Genomic DNA, 15,943 nt, shown 5'->3' on the forward strand with positions numbered 1-15,943 from the left:
ATGATGTTGAAAGACAACACAAAAAAATGTGCCAGTTTTCTGAGTATTACTAGTAGTTGTTTTTCTGGGTATTACTCATCTTCTGGTTTGTGAGTCTGGATACTTTCTCAACAGAAAAAAAAAAAAAAAAAGGAAACATGGACTAAAGATTGTACTTTGTATTAAGATTAAAAAAACAAAGTCCTAAAAATTGCATGGCACAAACAAGGACAATTTAAAAACATTCACACTAAAATGCTTGGTATAGAGTATCAATAACCCCCAATATGGTGAGGGCACCCCCACTTGGTGAACAGACAATAATATCAACCCTACAGTTCTACAGATCAAGATGAGCAAGTTTTGAATAAAGGAGAACTATGTATATACCTGAAAGTATTAATACAGAAACATAACAATCTCAAACATATAGGCCCTGATTTTTCATGCCTTCACTCTAGAATTCCCCTACAGTTTTGAAATGTTGGTAGAAAAGTGGACGTGGTTAGCTTTGTTAAGGCGATTCACTCCAGATTTATCACTGAGACTTTTAAAAAAGTTGCTAAAAAAGTTGCAGTCTCACTCCAGTAGGAAGGTGGAGCAGGAAAACTGGAGTAGCTTTTTTAGTCAAAAGTGTTGGGCCTCTTTTGCACGAACAAGTTTTCCGCGTGGGTGCAATGTGTCAAGTGAACGCATCGCACCCGCACTGAATCCGAACCCATTCAATTCAATGGGTCTGTGTACATGAGCATTTTTTCACGCATCAGTTCTGTGTTGCATGAGAATTGCAGCATGCTCTATATTCTGCGTCTTTCATAGAAGTGATTGGGGCTTCAGTGAAAAACGCATTGCATCCGAATGTAATCTGGATGCAGTCTGGGTGTAATGCGTTTTTCACTGATAGTTGCTAGGAGATGTTGTTTGTGAACCATCATTTTTTTTTCACATGCATGAAAAACGCATCAAAACTGATTGCACCCGCGAGGAAAAAACTGAACAACTGAATGCAGTCAAGGACAAAACTGACTGAATTTGCTTGCAAAATGGTGCACGTTTCACTGGACGCACCCTGAACGCATCCGGAGCCAATCCGTAATGTTCATGTGAAAGAGGCCTTAGGTTTAAGGATAAGACAAATTTATGAAACACCATGTGACATTTTGATAAATGTGGCATAAAGTACGCTAGTGAAGACTAATGCGAAACTAACTTAAAATATTCCCCTCATGATAAATTTCCCCCATAGTATTACAAAATGAGCAAAAGGTAAATGAATACAGATAACTGACTCATGCAGAATTCAAGTTAGATACAAATAGTGAAAAGGGGGGAAAAAAACTTGAGAAAAAGGGGGAACGATTGAGGTGAAATGAGGAAACAGAATCGATTGAATTACAAAATAAAAATTATAATTAAGATAAAGTAAAATTAGATAAATTATTGAATAGCAGGTGCTAAATATTGAATTAAAGTGAAGTAGCATTGAGGTGACATAAGGAGAGGAAAGGTATCATGTCTGAAATGGCAGGTAACGTCGCAGAGGGGAGGGAAGAGGAGTACCATTCTACTAGGGAGAGGGAGGAGTGGTGACCCCTAACTCACCTAGCACTGGCTCCTGGCTGCCCTGACGTCCCTAGACGAGCTGCTAACCCGTACGCCAATCACGTGCCTCGTTCCTGGCTTACCCTGAAATAAGCCCTAGGTAGTGAATAGGACAGTGAGGGCACTAGTCCTCACCACTGACACCTAGGGTAACAACAGGGAAAGGACAAACAGCACAAACACAAACAACAACCCCCAAAGGGAGACAGCAACAACAGGAGTGAACCGGAGATCCAACAGCTCCAGTTCCAAGGGCTCCACAGCAACAGTTGTCCACCTGAGGTCAGAATAGAAGATCTGGAAGGAAGGTCTATATCTGTCAACAAGGGAAGTAGAAAGGAAGAATATATAGTAGCTGGGAGCGGCTGACAGAGAACAGCTGAAAGGAAAAGCTACAGATCCCTAAATGGGACAAAAAGGATTGCAAACCTAAGCAGGAAAACCTGCACCGGAATCCATTCCCACCACTAGGTCATGGAGCGATCTCTTGAAACCTAGCGAGAAGCCACCCGCGACTTTATGACCCCAGGCACAACAGGTTCAGCGATTGGTCGTGACACCCTTGTGACAAGAGGTGTGTCAAATGTATCATTTTGTGCAGACCATTTTCATAAATTTTTAGCTGTATTTCTCACACAATTTATTTTACCACAGCTAGCATAATGATTTACAATAGACATAGCAAAAAAGGGGGGGATTTATTAGACCCCTGCAATGGTTTTCTGGAATTAAAAAGGCAACAAAACTTTGTGCTACTTTTCCAGTCACAACTGGCATTTTTACAGCGCTCTAGACAGGTTTCTGAAAAGAGGGCAAGACGAGTGCAGGGTGTGATAGGGGCAGGCCCGGGGCTACCATAAGGCAGACCAAGTGGCTGCCCTAGGGCGCACCCGACGAGCTCCCAGGCTCCGTCCCCCTCCTGCCCCACATTTCACTCCCAGCAGTCCCTGCTTTTATGTGCAGTTGCTATCGCTCCTCTCGGCCTCTCTCTGATTGGCACCACTCTGGCCCACCCCCTGCTCTATGGCTGCTGGGGAAAGCTGAGCAGGTATAGTGGGTGCAGGCTCCCGACACTGAACACTAGTCCAGTCCATGTACAGTAAGTGTGCGGCATACTACTGCTGTGTTACAAATATGGTTCCATTTTCCACTACGCACAGGGCTCAAGGTATTGCCCAATGCTCAGACCCAAAGTAAGAGTGCGTGTGGCATCTTAATTGCACGTGCTAGTGGAGGCCTAAATATGCCCCCACTTGTAACTAGGCTTTGCCCATTTATTATACTTTAGGTTACTGAAGCCTTAGGTTTTTTTTGAAGTTGTAAATCAGCTAGGTAATTTCTACAATTGGTATGGTTTACTTTAAACTGAAAAACTAGCCACATGTATGCCCTCTATTAGAGTTGAGCGAACACCTGGATGTTCGGGTTCGAGAAGTTCGGCCGAACATCCCGGAAATGTTCGGGTTCGGGATCCGAACCCGATCCGAACTTCGTCCCGAACCCGAACCCCATTGAAGTCAATGGGGACCCGAACTTTTCGGCACTAAAAAGGCTGTAAAACAGCCCAGGAAAGAGCTAGAGGGCTGCAAAAGGCAGCAACATGTAGGTAAATCCCCTGCAAACAAATGTGGATAGGGAAATGAATTAAATTAAAAATTAAATAAATAAAAATTAACCAAAATCAATTGGAGAGAGGTTCCATAGCAGAGAATCTGGCTTCCCGTCACCCACCACTGGAACAGTCCATTCTCAGATATTTAGGCCCCGGCACCCAGGCAGAGGAGAGAGGTCCCGTAACAGAGAATCTGTCTTCATGTCAGCAGAGAATTAGTCTGCATGTCATAGCAGAGAATGAGGCTTCACGTCAGCCACCACTGCAACAGTCCATTGGCATATATTTAGGCCCAGCACCCAGGCAGAGGAGGGAGGTCCCGTAACAGAGAATCTGTCTTCATGTCAGCAGAGAATTAGTCTGCATGTCATAGCAGAGAATGAGGCTTCACGTCAGCCACCACTGCAACAGTCCATTGGCATATATTTAGGCCCAGCACACACACAGGCAGAGGAGAGAGGTCCCGTAACAGAGAATCTGGCTTCATGTCAGCAGAGAATCAGTCTGCATGTCATAGCAGAGAATGAGGCTTCACGTCAGCCACCACTGCAACAGTCCATTGGCATATATTTAGGCCCAGCACACACACAGGCAGAGGAGAGAGGTCCCGTAACAGAGGATCTGGCTTCATGTCAGCAGAGAATCAGTCTGCATGTCATAGCAGAGAATCAGGCTTCACGTCAGCCACCACTGCAACAGTCCATTGTCATAAATTTAGGCCCAGCACCCAGGCAGAGGAGAGAGGTCCCGTAACAGACAATCTGGCTTCATGTCAGCAGAGAATTAGTCTGCATGTCATAGCAGAGAATGAGGCTTCACGTCAGCCACCACTGCAACAGTCCATTGGCATATATTTAGGCCTAGCACACAGGCAGAGGAGAGAGGTCCCGTAACAGACAATCTGGCTTCATGTCAGCAGAGAATCAGTCTGCATGTCATAGCAGAGAATGAGGCTTCACGTCACCCACCACTGCAACAGTCCATTGGCATATATTTAGGCCTAGCACACAGGCAGAGCAGAGAGGTCCCGTAACAGACAATCTGGCTTCATGACAGCAGAGAATCAGTCTGCATGTCATAGCAGAGAATGAGGCTTCACGTCACCCACCACTGCAACAGTCCATTGGCATATATTTAGGCCTAGCACACAGGCAGAGCAGAGAGGTCCCGTAACAGACAATCTGGCTTCATGACAGCAGAGAATCAGTCTGCATGTCATAGCAGAGAATGAGGCTTCACGTCACCCACCACTGCAACAGTCCATTGGCATATATTTAGGCCTAGCACACAGGCAGAGCAGAGAGGTCCCAGTAACAGACGATCTGGCTTCATGTCAGCAGAGAATCAGTCTGCATGTCATAGCAGAGAATGAGGCTTCACGTCAGCCACCACTGCAACAGTCCATTGGCATATATTTAGGCCCAGCACCCAGGCAGAGGAGGGAGGTCCCGTAACAGAGAATCTGTCTTCATGTCAGCAGAGAATTAGTCTGCATGTCATAGCAGAGAATGAGGCTTCACGTCAGCCACCACTGCAACAGTCCATTGGCATATATTTAGGCCCAGCACACACACAGGCAGAGGAGAGAGGTCCCGTAACAGAGAATCTGTCTTCATGTCAGCAGAGAATTAGTCTGCATGTCATAGCAGAGAATCAGGCTTCACGTCAGCCCACCACTGCAACAGTCCATTGGCATATATTTAGGCCCAGCACCCAGGCAGAGGAGGGAGGTCCCGTAACAGAGAATCTGTCTTCATGTCAGCAGAGAATTAGTCTGCATGTCATAGCAGAGAATGAGGCTTCACGTCAGCCACCACTGCAACAGTCCATTGGCATATATTTAGGCCCAGCACACACACAGGCAGAGGAGAGAGGTCCCGTAACAGAGAATCTGTCTTCATGTCAGCAGAGAATTAGTCTGCATGTCATAGCAGAGAATGAGGCTTCACGTCAGCCACCACTGCAACAGTCCATTGGCATATATTTAGGCCCAGCACACACACAGGCAGAGGAGAGAGGTCCCGTAACAGACAATCTGGCTTCATGTCAGCAGAGAATTAGTCTGCATGTCATAGCAGAGAATGAGGCTTCACGTCACCCACCACTGCAACAGTCCATTGGCATATATTTAGGCCCAGCACCCAGGCAGAGGAGGGAGGTCCCATAACAGAGAATCTGTCTTCATGTCAGCAGAGAATTAGTCTGCATGTCATAGCAGAGAATGAGGCTTCACGTCAGCCACCACTGCAACAGTCCATTGGCATATATTTAGGCCCAGCACACACACAGGCAGAGGAGAGAGGTCCCGTAACAGAGGATCTGGCTTCATGTCAGCAGAGAATCAGTCTGCATGTCATAGCAGAGAATCAGGCTTCACGTCAGCCACCACTGCAACAGTCCATTGGCATATATTTAGGCCTAGCACCCAGGCAGAGGAGAGAGGTCCCGTAACAGACAATCTGGCTTCATGTCAGCAGAGAATCAGTCTGCATGTCATAGCAGAGAATGAGGCTTCACGTCAGCCACCACTGCAACAGTCCATTGTCATAAATTTAGGCCCAGCACCCAGGCAGAGGAGGGAGGTCCCGTAACAGACAATCTGGCTTCATGTCAGCAGAGAATTAGTCTGCATGTCATAGCAGAGAATCAGGCTTCATGTCAGCCACCACTGCAACAGTCCATTGGCATATATTTAGGCCTAGCACACAGGCAGAGGAGAGGTTCATTCAACTTTGGGTAGCATCGCAATATAATGGTAAAATGAAAATAAAAATAGGATTGAATGAGGAAGTGCCCTGGAGTCCAATAATATATGGTTATGGGGAGGTAGTTAATGTCTAATCTGGACAAGGGACGGACAGGTCCTGTGGGATCCATGCCTGGTTCATTTTTATGAACGTCAGCTTGTCCACATTGGCTGTAGACAGGCGGCTGCGTTTGTCTGTAATGACGCCCCCTGCCGTGCTGAATACACGTTCAGACAAAACGCTGGCTGCCGGGCAGGCCAGCACCTCCAAGGCATAAAAGGCTAGCTCTGGCCACGTGGACAATTTAGAGACCCAGAAGTTGAATGGGGCCGAACCATCAGTCAGTACGTGGAGGGGTGTGCACACGTACTGTTCCACCATGTTAGTGAAATGTTGCCTCCTGCTAACACGTTGCGTATCAGGTGGTGGTGCAGTTAGCTGTGGCGTGTTGACAAAAGTTTTCCACATCTCTGCCATGCTAACCCTGCCCTCAGAGGAGCTGGCCGTGACACAGCTGCCTTGGCGACCTCTTGCTCCTCCTCTGCCTTGGCCTTGGGCTTCCACTTGTTCCCCTGTGACATTTGGGAATGCTCTCAGTAGTGCGTCTACCAACGTGCGCTTGTACTCGCGCATCTTCCTATCACGCTCCAGTGCAGGAAGTAAGGTGGGCACATTGTCTTTGTAGCGTGGATCCAGCAGGGTGGCAACCCAGTAGTCCGCACAGGTTAAAATGTGGGCAACTCTGCTGTCGTTGCGCAGGCACTGCAGCATGTAGTCGCTCATGTGTGCCAGGCTGCCCAGGGATAAGGACAAGCTGTCCTCTGTGGGAGGCGTATCGTCATCGTCCTGCCTTTCCCCCCAGCCACGCACCAGTGATGGACCCGAGCTGCGTTGGGTGCCACCCCGCTGTGACCATGCTTCATCCTCATCCTCCTCCACCTCCTCCTCATCCTCGTCCTCCTCGTCCTCCAGTAGTGGGCCCTGGCTGGCCACATTTGTACCTGGCCTCTGCTGTTGCCAAAAACCTCCCTCTGAGTCACTTCGAAGAGACTGGCCTGAAAGTGCTAAAAATGACCCCTCTTCCTCCTCCTCCTCCTCCTCCTCCTGGGCCACCTCCTCTTCCATCATCGCCCTAAGTGTTTTCTCAAGGAGACATAGAAGTGGTATTGTAACGCTGATAACGGTGTCATCGCCACTGGCCATGTTGGTGGAGTACTCGAAACAGCGCAACAGGGCACACAGGTCTCGCATGGAGGCCCAGTCATTGGTGGTGAAGTGGTGCTGTTCTGTAGTGCGACTGACCCGTGCGTGCTGCAGCTGAAACTCCACTATGGCCTGCTGCTGCTCGCACAGTCTGTCCAGCATGTGCAAGGTGGAGTTCCACCTGGTGGGCACGTCGCATATGAGGCGGTGAGCGGGAAGGCCGAAGTTACGCTGTAGCGCAGACAGGCGAGCAGCAGCAGGATGTGAACGCCGGAAGCGCGAACAGACGGCCCGCACTTTATGCAGCAGCTCTGACATGTCGGGGTAGTTGTGAATGAACTTCTGCACCACCAAATTCAGCACATGCGCCAAGCAAGGGATGTGCGTCAAATTGGCTAGTCCCAGAGCTGCAACGAGATTTCGCCCATTATCACACACCACCAGGCCGGGCTTGAGGCTCACCGGCAGCAACCACTCGTCGGTCTGTTGTTCTATACCCCGCCACAACTCCTGTGCGGTGTGGGGCCTGTCCCCCAAACATATGAGTTTCAGAATGGCCTGCTGACGTTTACCCCGGGCTGTGCTGAAGTTGGTGGTGAAGGTGTGTGGCTGACTGGATGAGCAGGTGGAAGAAGAGGAGGAGGAAGCCGAGAAGGAGGAGGTGGCAACAGGAGGCAAAGAATGTTGCCCTGCGATCCTTGGCGGCGGAAGGACGTGCGCCAAACAGCTCTCCGCCTGGGGCCCAGCTGCCACTACATTTACCCAGTGTGCAGTTAGGGAGATATAGCGTCCCTGGCCGTGCTTACTGGTCCACGTATCTGTGGTTAGGTGGACCTTGCCACAGATGGCGTTGCGCAGTGCACACTTGATTTTATCGGATACTTGGTTGTGCAGGGAAGGCACGGCTCTCTTGGAGAAGTAGTGCCGGCTGGGAACAACATACTGTGGGACAGCAAGCGACATGAGCTGTTTGAAGCTGTCTGTGTCCACCAGCCTAAATGACAGCATTTCATAGGCCAGTAGTTTAGAAATGCTGGCATTCAGGGCCAGGGATCGAGGGTGGCTAGGTGGGAATTTACGCTTTCTATCAAATGTTTGTGAGATGGAGAGCTGAACGCTGGCGTGTGACATGGTTGAGACGCTTGGTGACGGAGGTGGTGGTGGTGGTGTTGGTGGTACATCCCCTGTTTGCTGGGCGGCAGGTGCCAACGTTCCTCCAGAGGCGGAGGAAGAGGCCGAGGCGGCAGCAGCAGAATAGGCCGAGGCGGCAGCAGCAGAAGAGGTAGCAGGGGGAGCCTGAGTGACTTCCTTGGTTTTAAGGTGTTTACTCCACTGCAGTTCATGCTTTGCATGCAGGTGCCTGGTCATGCAGGTTGTGCTCAGGTTCAGAACGTTAATGCCTCGCTTCAGGCTCTGATGGCACAGCGTGCAAACCACTCGGGTCTTGTCGTCAGCACATTGTTTGAAGAAGTGCCATGCCAGGGAACTCCTTGAAGCTGCCTTTGGGGTGCTCGGTCCCAGATGGCGGCGGTCAGTAGCAGGCGGAGTCTCTTGGCGGCGGGTGTTCTGCTTTTGCCCACTGCTCCCTCTTTTGCTACGCTGTTGGCTCGGTCTCACCACTGCCTCTTCCTCCGAACTGTGAAAGTCAGTGGCACGACCTTCATTCCATGTGGGGTCTAGGACCTCATCGTCCCCTGCATCGTCTTCCACCCAGTCTTGATCCCTGACCTCCTGTTCAGTCTGCACACTGCAGAAAGACGCAGCAGTTGGCACCTGTGTTTCGTCATCATCAGAGACATGCTGAGGTGGTATTCCCATGTCCTCATCATCAGGAAACATAAGTGGTTGTGCGTCAGTGCATTCTATGTCTTTCACCGCTGGGGAAGGGCTAGGTGGATGCCCTTGGGAAACCCTGCCAGCGGAGTCTTCAAACAGCATAAGAGACTGCTGCATAACTTGAGGCTGAGACAGTTTCCCTGGTATGCATGGGGGTGATGTGACAGACTGATGGGGTTGGTTTTCAGGCGCCATCTGTGCGCTTTCTGCAGAAGACTGGGTGGGAGATAATGTGAACGTGCTGGATCCACTGTCGGCCACCCAATTGACTAATGCCTGTACCTGCTCAGGCCTTACCATCCTTAGAACGGCATTGGGCCCCACCATATATCGCTGTAAATTCTGGCGGCTACTGGGACCTGAGGTAGTTGGTACACTAGGACGTGTGGATGTGGCAGAACGGCCACGTCCTCTCCCAGCACCAGAGGGTCCACTAACACCACCACGACCATGTCCACGTCCGCGTCCCTTACTAGATGTTTTTCTCATTGTTATGGTTCACCACAACAACAAATATATTATTTGGCCCAATGTATTGTATTCAAATTCAGCGGGATATAAATTTGAGGCCTAGTATTTAGGCGCTGGGTGACCGGTATGGATTTAGTGACAGAATTAGACTTGGAAATGCACAGAAGCGTGTGTGTGAAGTTATTCTGAATGACCCTATGTGCACCTTCAATATGATCTACCCTTTTAGGGATAGATTTCAAATAGCTCTGATATAGCAGAAACGACTAAATTATGAAATTGCAAAATTGGGAATTGTATTTCAACCCAGAACAAAAAATGTGCTTTGACGGACACTAAATAACTTTCCCAGCCACAACAGGACAGCGGTAACGAGAGATTTAGCGGGATATAAATTTGAGGCCTAGTATTTAGGCGCTGGGTGACAGGTATGGGTTTAGTGACAGAATTAGATTTGGAAATGCACAGTAGCGGGTGTGTGAAGTTATTCTGAATGACCCTATGTGCACCTTGAATATTATATACCCTTTTAGGGATAGATTTCAAATAGCTCTGATATAGCAGAAACCACTAAATTATGAAATTGCTAAATTGGGAATTGTATTTCAACCCAGAACAAGAAATGTGCTTGAACGGACACTAAATAACTCGCCCAGCTACAGCACTAGGGACAGATTTAGCTGGATATAAATTTGAGGCCTAGTATTTAGGCGCTGGGTGACCGGTATGGATTTAGTGACAGAATTAGACTTGGAAATGCACAGAAGCGTGTGTGTGAAGTTATTCTGAATGACCCTATGTGCACCTTGAATATTATATACCCTTTTAGGGATAGATTTCAAATAGCTCTGATATAGCAGAAACCACTAAATTATGAAATTGCTAAATTGGGAATTGTATTTCAACCCAGAACAAGAAATGTGCTTGAACGGACACTAAATAACTCGCCCAGCTACAGCACTAGGGACAGATTTAGCTGGATATAAATTTGAGGCCTAGTATTTAGGCGCTGGGTGACCGGTATGGATTTAGTGACAGAATTAGACTTGGAAATGCACAGAAGCGTGTGTGTGAAGTTATTCTGAATGACCCTATGTGCACCTTGAATATTATATACCCTTTTAGGGATAGATTTCAAATAGCTCTGATATAGCAGAAACCACTAAATTATGAAATTGCTAAATTGGGAATTGTATTTCAACCCAGAACAAAAAATGTGCTTTGACGGACACTAAATAACTTTCCCAGCCACAACAGGACAGCGTTAACGAGAGATTTAGCAGGATATAAATTTGAGGCCTAGTATTTAGGCGCTGGGTGACAGGTATGGGTTTAGTGACAGAATTAGACTTGGAAATACACAGTAGCGGGTGTGTGTGAAGTTATTCTGAATGACCCAATGTGCACCTTGAATATTATATACCCTTTTAGGGATAGATTTCAAATAGCTCTGATATAGCAGAAACCACTAAATTATGAAATTGTTAAATTGGGAATTGTATTTAAACCCAGAACAAAAAATGTGCTTTGACGGACACTAAATAACTTTCCCAGCCACAACAGGACAGCGTTAACGAGAGATTTAGCAGGATATAAATTTGAGGCCTAGTATTTAGGCGCTGGGTGACAGGTATGGGTTTAGTGACAGAATTAGACTTAGAAATACACAGTAGCGGGTGTGTGTGAAGTTATTCTGAATGACCCAATGTGCACCTTGAATATTATATACCCTTTTAGGGATAGATTTCAAATAGCTCTGATATAGCAGAAACCACTAAATTATGAAATTGCTAAATTGGGAATTGTATTTCAACCCAGAACAAGAAATGTGCTTGAACGGACACTAAATAACTCGCCCAGCTACAGCACTAAGGACAGATTTAGCGGGATATAAATTTGAGACCTAGTATTTAGGCGCTGGGTGACAGGTATGGGTTTAGTGCCAGAATTAGACTTGGAAATACACAGTAGCGGGTGTGTGTGAAGTTATTCTGAATGACCCAATGTGCACCTTGAATATTATATACCCTTTTAGGGATAGATTTCAAATAGCTCTGATATAGCAGAAACCACTAAATTATGAAATTGCTAAATTGGGAATTGTATTTCAACCCAGAACAAGAAATGTGCTTGAACGGACACTAAATAACTCGCCCAGCTACAGCACTAAGGACAGATTTAGCGGGATATAAATTTGAGGCCTAGTATTTAGGCGCTGGGTGACAGGTATGGGTTTAGTGCCAGAATTAGACTTGGAAATACACAGTAGCGGGTGTGTGTGAAGTTATTCTGAATGACCCAATGTGCACCTTGAATATTATATACCCTTTTAGGGATAGATTTCAAATAGCTCTGATATAGCAGAAACCACTAAATTATGAAATTGCTAAATTGGGAATTGTATTTCAACCCAGAACAAGAAATGTGCTTGAACGGACACTAAATAACTCGCCCAGCTACAGCACTAAGGACAGATTTAGCGGGATATAAATTTGAGGCCTAGTATTTAGGCGCTGGGTGACAGGTATGGGTTTAGTGCCAGAATTAGACTTGGAAATACACAGTAGCGGGTGTGTGTGAAGTTATTCTGAATGACCCAATGTGCACCTTGAATATTATATACCCTTTTAGGGATAGATTTCAAATAGCTCTGATATAGCAGAAACCACTAAATTATGAAATTGCTAAATTGGGAATTGTATTTCAACCCAGAACAAGAAATGTGCTTGAACGGACACTAAATAACTCGCCCAGCTACAGCACTAAGGACAGATTTAGCGGGATATAAATTTGAGGCCTAGTATTTAGGCGCTGGGTGACAGGTATGGGTTTAGTGCCAGAATTAGACTTGGAAATACACAGTAGCGGGTGTGTGTGAAGTTATTCTGAATGACCCAATGTGCACCTTGAATATTATATACCCTTTTAGGGATAGATTTCAAATAGCTCTGATATAGCAGAAACCACTAAATTATGAAATTGCTAAATTGGGAATTGTATTTCAACCCAGAACAAGAAATGTGCTTGAACGGACACTAAATAACTCGCCCAGCTACAGCACTAAGGACAGATTTAGCGGGATATAAATTTGAGGCCTAGTATTTAGGCGCTGGGTGACAGGTATGGGTTTAGTGCCAGAATTAGACTTGGAAATACACAGTAGCGGGTGTGTGTGAAGTTATTCTGAATGACCCAATGTGCACCTTGAATATTATATACCCTTTTAGGGATAGATTTCAAATAGCTCTGATATAGCAGAAACCACTAAATTATGAAATTGCTAAATTGGGAATTGTATTTCAACCCAGAACAAGAAATGTGCTTGAACGGACACTAAATAACTCGCCCAGCTACAGCACTAAGGACAGATTTAGCGGGATATAAATTTGAGGCCTAGTATTTAGGCGCTGGGTGACAGGTATGGGTTTAGTGCCAGAATTAGACTTGGAAATACACAGTAGCGGGTGTGTGTGAAGTTATTCTGAATGACCCAATGTGCACCTTGAATATTATATACCCTTTTAGGGATAGATTTCAAATAGCTCTGATATAGCAGAAACCACTAAATTATGAAATTGCTAAATTGGGAATTGTATTTCAACCCAGAACAAGAAATGTGCTTGAACGGACACTAAATAACTCGCCCAGCTACAGCACTAAGGACAGATTTAGCGGGATATAAATTTGAGGCCTAGTATTTAGGCGCTGGGTGACAGGTATGGGTTTAGTGCCAGAATTAGACTTGGAAATACACAGTAGCGGGTGTGTGTGAAGTTATTCTGAATGACCCAATGTGCACCTTGAATATTATATACCCTTTTAGGGATAGATTTCAAATAGCTCTGATATAGCAGAAACCACTAAATTATGAAATTGCTAAATTGGGAATTGTATTTCAACCCAGAACAAGAAATGTGCTTGAACGGACACTAAATAACTCGCCCAGCTACAGCACTAAGGACAGATTTAGCGGGATATAAATTTGAGGCCTAGTATTTAGGCGCTGGGTGACAGGTATGGGTTTAGTGCCAGAATTAGACTTGGAAATACACAGTAGCGGGTGTGTGTGAAGTTATTCTGAATGACCCAATGTGCACCTTGAATATTATATACCCTTTTAGGGATAGATTTCAAATAGCTCTGATATAGCAGAAACCACTAAATTATGAAATTGCTAAATTGGGAATTGTATTTCAACCCAGAACAAGAAATGTGCTTGAACGGACACTAAATAACTCGCCCAGCTACAGCACTAAGGACAGATTTAGCGGGATATAAATTTGAGGCCTAGTATTTAGGCGCTGGGTGACAGGTATGGGTTTAGTGCCAGAATTAGACTTGGAAATACACAGTAGCGGGTGTGTGTGAAGTTATTCTGAATGACCCAATGTGCACCTTGAATATTATATACCCTTTTAGGGATAGATTTCAAATAGCTCTGATATAGCAGAAACCACTAAATTATGAAATTGCTAAATTGGGAATTGTATTTCAACCCAGAACAAGAAATGTGCTTGAACGGACACTAAATAACTCGCCCAGCTACAGCACTAAGGACAGATTTAGCGGGATATAAATTTGAGGCCTAGTATTTAGGCGCTGGGTGACAGGTATGGGTTTAGTGCCAGAATTAGACTTGGAAATACACAGTAGCGGGTGTGTGTGAAGTTATTCTGAATGACCCAATGTGCACCTTGAATATTATATACCCTTTTAGGGATAGATTTCAAATAGCTCTGATATAGCAGAAACCACTAAATTATGAAATTGCTAAATTGGGAATTGTATTTCAACCCAGAACAAGAAATGTGCTTGAACGGACACTAAATAACTCGCCAAGCTACAGCACTAAGGACAGATTTAGCGGGATATAAATTTGAGGCCTAGTATTTAGGCGCTGGGTGACAGGTATGGGTTTAGTGCCAGAATTAGACTTGGAAATACACAGTAGCGGGTGTGTGTGAAGTTATTCTGAATGACCCAATGTGCACCTTGAATATTATATACCCTTTTAGGGATAGATTTCAAATAGCTCTGATATAGCAGAAACCACTAAATTATGAAATTGCTAAATTGGGAATTGTATTTCAACCCAGAACAAGAAATGTGCTTGAACGGACACTAAATAACTCGCCCAGCTACAGCACTAAGGACAGATTTAGCGGGATATAAATTTGAGGCCTAGTATTTAGGCGCTGGGTGACAGGTATGGGTTTAGTGCCAGAATTAGACTTGGAAATACACAGTAGCGGGTGTGTGTGAAGTTATTCTGAATGACCCAATGTGCACCTTGAATATTATATACCCTTTTAGGGATAGATTTCAAATAGCTCTGATATAGCAGAAACCACTAAATTATGAAATTGCTAAATTGGGAATTGTATTTCAACCCAGAACAAGAAATGTGCTTGAACGGACACTAAATAACTCGCCCAGCTACAGCACTAAGGACAGATTTAGCGGGATATAAATTTGAGGCCTAGTATTTAGGCGCTGGGTGACAGGTATGGGTTTAGTGCCAGAATTAGACTTGGAAATACACAGTAGCGGGTGTGTGTGAAGTTATTCTGAATGACCCAATGTGCACCTTGAATATTATATACCCTTTTAGGGATAGATTTCAAATAGCTCTGATATAGCAGAAACCACTAAATTATGAAATTGCTAAATTGGGAATTGTATTTCAACCCAGAACAAGAAATGTGCTTGAACGGACACTAAATAACTCGCCCAGCTACAGCACTAGGGACAGATTTAGCTGGATATAAATTTGAGGCCTAGTATTTAGGCGCTGGGTGACCGGTATGGATTTAGTGACAGAATTAGACTGGGATATGGCCAAAAAATAAACAGACTATTGCTGGTTAAATGCACTTGGTGTGACAGCTTCACCCTGATGTAGGCTTTAGCCAAAAAACAACCACACCATTGAGGGTTAAATGCACTTGGTGACAGGCGCAGCTTGCCCCTGATTTAGTATATGGCCAAAAAATGAACAGACTATTGCTGGTTAAATGCACTTGGTGTGACAGCTTCACCCTGATGTAGGCTTTAGCCAAAAAACAACCACACCATTGAGGGTTAAATGCACTTGGTGACAGGCGCAGCTTGCCCCTGATTTTGTATATGGCCAAAAAATGAACAGACTATTGCTGGTTAAATGCACTTGGTGTGACAGCTTCACCCTGATGTAGGCTTTAGCCAAAAAACAACCACACCATTGAGGGTTAAATGCACTTGGTCGCAGCTTGTGCTGGCGCACCACAAGACACAAAATGGCCGCCGATCACCCCAGAAAAATGTGACTGACAAACGGTCTGTGCAGCCTAAAAACAGTGAGCAATTGAGGATCAGCAGCTCAATGATCCACAGCTGCAGATCGATCAGTTAATCAAGTCCTTTGGAGGAGTTAATCTGCCTAATCTCGCCCTACTGTCGCAGCCGCAACCTCTCCCTACGCTAATCAGAGCAGAGTGACGGGCGGCGCTATGTG

General features: G+C 45.7%; 1 protein-coding gene across 1 annotated transcript in view; it reads left to right on the forward strand.

The window, feature by feature from the left end:
• Positions 1–15,943, forward strand: part of LOC122939959 (deleted in malignant brain tumors 1 protein-like) — a 63,290-nt gene that overhangs the window by 21,585 nt on the left and 25,762 nt on the right. The gene's annotated exons all lie outside the window — the stretch shown is intronic.

The sequence above is a fragment of the Bufo gargarizans genome, chromosome 6 (assembly GCF_014858855.1).
Source record: "Bufo gargarizans isolate SCDJY-AF-19 chromosome 6, ASM1485885v1, whole genome shotgun sequence".
Lineage (NCBI taxonomy): Eukaryota > Metazoa > Chordata > Amphibia > Anura > Bufonidae > Bufo > Bufo gargarizans.